Genomic DNA, 6,000 nt, shown 5'->3' on the forward strand with positions numbered 1-6,000 from the left:
TCAAATTAATTTGTTTCTGAGTGATACTGATGTAATCTCATTAAACCTCAGCCAAATAAATCCCCTGGTTTATTTATTCTCCACTTTGATGTACATCTATTTTGTCACACTGCTTTTAGGTCTCCCAATGCATAACAATGAAAACTGAAGACTCCAGTTCATTTTCACATTCACTCCGCACGGCGCCTGTATGTTTTACTAGTCTCCAATTTTAGGGAAGATACATAGGAACAGAATGCCCTAATGTTAGCCAACCACCTTGAAATCACCTTTAACTGAAGAAACCAGGTTAGGAGAAAAGCAGCCAGAAGTACATTTTCACAAGCTCCCTGACAGAGAGCGTAGTTACAAAGGTTTATGAAGACCCAGGTATGCAGCAATTAAAAGATAACCGTGCACCTATTTACACAGTTGTTACGAGTAGTTCCAAAGTCTGTCTTTTGGGAGCCAGCTGTTGGATTGACACAAGCTTTACTGCCCACAGCTGAGGATCTGGGTCTTGTGCAATCCAGGGCCCTCCAATTCCACAGGGAACCCAACATTTCTTTTGTAGCTCAGTCCATCTTTCGGGTTATCCAGGATGCAATTACACAACATTTTCTCTGACACTGCAAGCCAGCTTAAAAAGTTATCCTGTCCGTTCCCTTTCCTTCATGCCACTTGTTCCAAATGAGACAAAAAAATTAATTTTAACTTAGGTCACTTCTAATACAGTTTACAGCACAGCCCTACAAAAAAACTGTGGTGTTTACACAACTGAGGCAGCAGCAAATTCCAGTGTTTGTGAGAGGCTAAGAAAAGTCTTTAGACTAAAGACAGGTTAAGAAAACAGTTAATAGACATCGTAAAACTACAACTCCACCTTATTCTTAGATCTTTGTGACTTCACGGTTTATAATTCTATCTTTATGGTTTCTAAACCCCTCTTTCATTAGGAATTAATGTTTATTTTCTAATTGTCTTTGTCCTAAAATGGTCTTGCTCTTAGTCAAATTCTACCTAATACATAACTCAAACACCACCTACAACCATACCTCCATATCTGAATCCATGGAAGTAATTCCATAATTTCATGTTGAAATTAAAAGGCCTCCTAGTCTAAATGCACTTGAATAACTGAGGCCTCTAAAAACTGTTTGGTAAGTACAGGTACCAAATAAACTGTATGTTTATGTATCAACACTGGATATTTAGAAGGCAAAGGTTTCTTACTTTAGAAATACCTGACAGTACCAGAAACCCAAGTCGTAGCCAGTATTATGACACACTGAATAGGGATGAACATTTTTGTCACAACTATGAAATCCTTGCAGTCAAACAAGACTAACAGATATCAGAGATGGAAAATACTCATTTAAAGCGTATTAGACTTGTACACTAACACTATCCCTCTAAGATATTATCTGCCCTCCAAAAATCCCTCAAAATTCTTGCATTATTTCTGGTGAACAGGATGATATAGACGTTGCAAAAAAGGTCTAAAAAATGGATTTTAACTGATTTGGTAATTACTCTCACTAAATACTACAAAAAATAAATCCTGATACCAATGAAGTTACATAAAGAAGCATTTTAAAAGTTTTAATTATACATGCTAATAACTTTAATCACAATACTTTGAACATGTATAATAAATCCATTTACTTAAAACATCTGTAAAAGACTTTCTTAAGTCCTGAAATCTACTGCAGCTGCTCAAGCACATAAGCTGAACGATAGAGGTAATACCAGCTAAATCAGCTCCACTGAACTGTTGGTAATTCCACTGAACCTTACACCACGAACAACACACAGATTAAGAACCGGGGTAAACATCAGAAAAGATCCCACGTGGGGCTGCATGCAGAGCAAGAAATACCACACCATACATATTTATGCAAGCATATAAGCACTTTCAAAGTCTTAGCCTAAAAACAACTTTGGTGATAACCAGCTTACTTGATAACCTGAGACTTAAGCAGGATCAAAACTGAGAGCTAGCCAAGCAAAAAAAACAGAAGACAGATAACATCTGATGTCAACAAACATAAAATAATAAACCCCTGAAAGAATAATTTGCAGTTATTCCCATGTGACATTAAATTTTAAGCCAAATGTAAGCAGATAAACAAAACAACCACTCACAGGATATGCAGCTCAGCAGAATCTCTGCTTAATACAGGCACATACAAGACAAGAAAAAGTGTTCTGATGAAAAGAGGAAAGGTATTGAAAACATTCTCAATTCTCCTGGAATATTGTCTTTTGTGACATTGCAAAAAACACAGAAAAACAAAATCAGTTCATAGATTTGTATGAGCTATGAACAATTACTAAAGACTCGAAGAAAAAAGAAAATACACACATATACCCCCCCTTCCCCCACCCCTGCAAAAAAAACACCACACAAAACCAGAAGAAAATCAAGACAACAGGAAAATCTAAGCAGCAAGAGCTATCATCTCCCTTCCTAATAAAAGGAAATGTGCAACCATGATTAAAAAGCAATCTACTAACAACAAAAGGAACCATGTAATGCTATTGTGGAAGTCATTGTCAAAGACAGATACAGAGACAATTTACCTCAGAAAGGACGTTTCTATTGATTTTAACTCAATAGGTGCCTGCACCAGATTGGACAGTTTTTTTCCTACAAATTAGATTTAAAGATTCAGCTTTGACTCTGTGAAACAGTAACTACATAACCAAAATTAGATGGACAATTGCCTTCTAGGCAAGTCATTCTACATAATACATGGGGGTTATCATTGCATCTCTGCATCCAGTACTGCATAACCCACAGAGATTGACATTTGAGTGAGGCATCACTCTTTTTCTTTGAGCATCTTACAGGTTACAACTGACAGTGACAACCTACCTTACACTTGTACCCTGTAGCTGTCACTGTATTGACATATACAACCAATTTAAGTGAGACATACAATCTACTCTCTAGAAGAACACAGTATGCAGCAGAAAGCATCTATTTGTGTGCAGCAAATAAAACTGGATTACTGTTCCTTCAGCAGAACTACTACAAAGAAGCTTCTTTGTATATTCACATTTTTGTACGATTTTTCACATCTGCATGAAGACAGATATATCTTACAGAATAATGTTAAAATCTCATATTCAGAAATTGAAGAAAGCTCCTCATTCACATTTTGATAAAGAAACTGTAAATGAAACAAGTTAAAGAAATACAAACGTAAGCATGAGCTCAAATGTTGACTCAGATGATGCTAGTATTTACTCATATTAGTCATCTTACTGGCCTCATGCTGAGAATCCCATGGGACATATGAATACATAAAGAACCCACCAAAATCAGTGCACAGCCAGGGTCAGAGGCTTTGAAACAGCAGCTCTATTAAGTCAAATGAAAAAATATAACTGTGTACTTGCCTAATGACAGTGATAACATTTGCATGCAAGCCTAGGTAAAAAGTAGCAGGTGTGTTACAACAAAAATGCGAGCTTGTAAGGAGCACTAGGATAGCACAGGAGCACTAGGATAGCATAATTTGGGATGAAAGGCACCACAAGAGGTCATCTAGTTCAACCTCTGACTTAAAGTTCCAGTTACTTTTCTAAGAAAAACCACCAGATTTTGGTTGCCTTCTTCCAGATGTTTTTTTTTTATTTTTTAAGAACACTATTTTTCAGAACAAATACTTGTTTTATTATCGCATGGTCAATTCTGTTAACTGCTTTTTAATTGCAAGTTTTGTAACTTTTGATACTCTTCTATTCATAATGAACACCATTTAATTACTGTCTCTGTTTAATACTACTAAATTTCTGAATTTTGTTTATTTCCCTTTTAAGGCTCATTCAGATGAGATCTCAGATTATTTCTTGTAACTGCAAACATCATCACTTTGCTTTTTGTTTACATAAGATCACACTGTAAAAATGCCCCAAAGCTGGAATAAAAGAGACCAACTGCAAAGCAACAACCTCATTCAGCAATTGCTTTTCTCCTAACTTCAGAAAGAGGATGCCACTGCTAGTAAAACATGGCAGTAACATTCACTTTAATACTATTCTGTGGTCATGCACATGACCTCCACATAGTTTGGAAATGGTTATTCTACAGAGATTTCAACTTTTTATTAGCATAATCATCACTTTGAACAGCTGCAAGTAAAAAGCAGTAACAACCTCCTTTCATTTTCCATTCTGCAGCTCCAGTCAGTCTGATTCAATCACCAAGGATGTTGGACCATTTTCTCCATTTCATGTACTTCTTGCTCATTACAACTTCCCCTCCCAGCAGCAAATACTCCTTCCCCATGTTGCTGTTGTTGGTGCTTACAAAAAATGAAAATCTGTAAATTGGTCAAATTTAGGCTTCTCTGGAAAGTTCACCACAGCTTAAAATCCCTGCTATTTCATACCATAATACTGAAGTTGTTTAACTCAAGAGTCTAGATTTACACCACGTAAGTCACTCTGGATGCATTCTCACCAAGCAGAACACAGTAGTGGCTATTGTATTCCTACGGAATCCTCAAATTACTGCCACAAACCCTAAAAAGGGAAGAAAAATGGGCATGCCGAAAGAACATCACTACAGTATTAGCACCATATCAGTTATGAAAACGACCGAGATGCAGGGAAGGAAAAGAAAGTTAATCCATATAACTGATCCAAAACACCTTTAAGTGTGCACAGAATCTCTCGATAGTCTTCTGTCAATACTGATTTTCCATAAAATAGAAACTTAAGAAATACTTCTCTCTCACCCAGTTACATACACATTGCATTTAACTAGCAATAGAATAGAATAGAAGTAGATAATAAATTGGTAAACTTTACAGAGCTAAGATGTCAGAAGCACTGATCATGAAGCAAATAATCTCAAGTGCAAAATTACACTAAAAACTAATAGCTGTTACAATCTTCCCAATTAAGTTTCCTTCTGTTTAGCAAACAAAAGGAATACAGTCAACAATTTTCAGCATAAACCAATTTATGAATAACCAAGGAAGATGTTTTTGTCTCACCTGTCACTGACTGCAGAAGGGAGAAATTTGGAGAGAATGCCACAATCAGGTTCTAATTAGACTTCAGTCTAATTCTAAAAAGAAAAAAGAAAAAAAATCTGAGGAAGTTTTATCTGAAATTCTTTTCTTAAAAGAAAAATAATCAAATCCATTAATTCACAACCCACACCTAACGGAACACTTCCCCACGCAGACGAAAATTCAACAGAGACTTACAGAGAAAAACCACAAATGTGGTTTTTCGTGACTGTTTGCCCTCCTTCTGCGAAGAGATTTTTTTTTAACGGCACAAATAAGTATTCGCGAGGAAGTTCTTCCGCAACATACAGCACCTCCACCGAAGAGGCGCGGCAGCCACACTTCCAGCTTCCCCGGCGCCCAGGTCGGCCCCGGCCCGCCCCCCGGGAGCCCTGTTTACGGAGGGGGAGGAAGCCAGCGCGGTGCCCCGCTCACAGCGCCCGGCGGGCAGGGTCGCCCGCCTCCCCGACCGCCCGTCCACCCCCAGCCACCGGAGGTGAGCCCCCGCCCGCGGGACGGGGCGCGGCGGTGCAGCCGCCACCCCGGCCACCCCCTGGGCCCCGCCAGCGGGCGGGCGCTGCCGGCCCCACTCACCGCGGCGGCGGCGGCAGCGGCGGCTGTGCAGCGCGGCGCGCAGGCAGCGTCCCGCCCGCTCCCTCTCCATGCACGGCGGCGCCGGCCGGGGAACGCGGCGGCAGCTCCGCGCCGACCCGCGCTCTTGCCGCTGCCTCCGGCTGGGCGGCGCTCCCGCCGCTCACGTCATCGCGCGGCTGCGGGCTGGGCGGGTCCCGCCGCGCTGCCCCGGCGAGGCGCGGCCGCTCCGCGCGGGGCTTGCCTGCCGGGTGGGGCGTCCCTCGGCCCGCAGGGACACCGTGCGGCCGCAGGACAGGCGTCCCGCAGCTCTCCCGTGGAGGCGGCAGCCCCCTCGTCACAGAATCACAGCATTCTCTGAGTTGGAAAGGGCAAGGGACACACATGGATCATCGCGTCCAGC

General features: G+C 41.1%; 1 protein-coding gene across 4 annotated transcripts in view; it reads right to left on the reverse strand.

The window, feature by feature from the left end:
- JAK2 (Janus kinase 2) overlaps positions 1–5,619 on the reverse strand; it is an 88,421-nt gene extending 82,802 nt beyond the window's left edge. For 3 of the 4 annotated variants that reach the window (XM_054003595.1, XM_054003583.1, XM_054003590.1), the window contains exons 1-2: positions 5,205–5,370; positions 4,989–5,062 (exon numbers count right to left, since the gene is read on the reverse strand). The gene's annotated coding sequence lies outside the window, so the exon portion shown is untranslated. Of the gene's footprint in view, positions 1–4,988; positions 5,063–5,204; positions 5,371–5,600 lie in introns of those variants that run through there. The other variant, XM_054003585.1, reaches the window with a different exon arrangement.
- Positions 5,620–6,000: the final 381 nt, after the last annotated feature.

The sequence above is a fragment of the Vidua macroura genome, chromosome Z (genome assembly GCF_024509145.1).
Source record: "Vidua macroura isolate BioBank_ID:100142 chromosome Z, ASM2450914v1, whole genome shotgun sequence".
Classification (NCBI taxonomy): domain Eukaryota; kingdom Metazoa; phylum Chordata; class Aves; order Passeriformes; family Viduidae; genus Vidua; species Vidua macroura.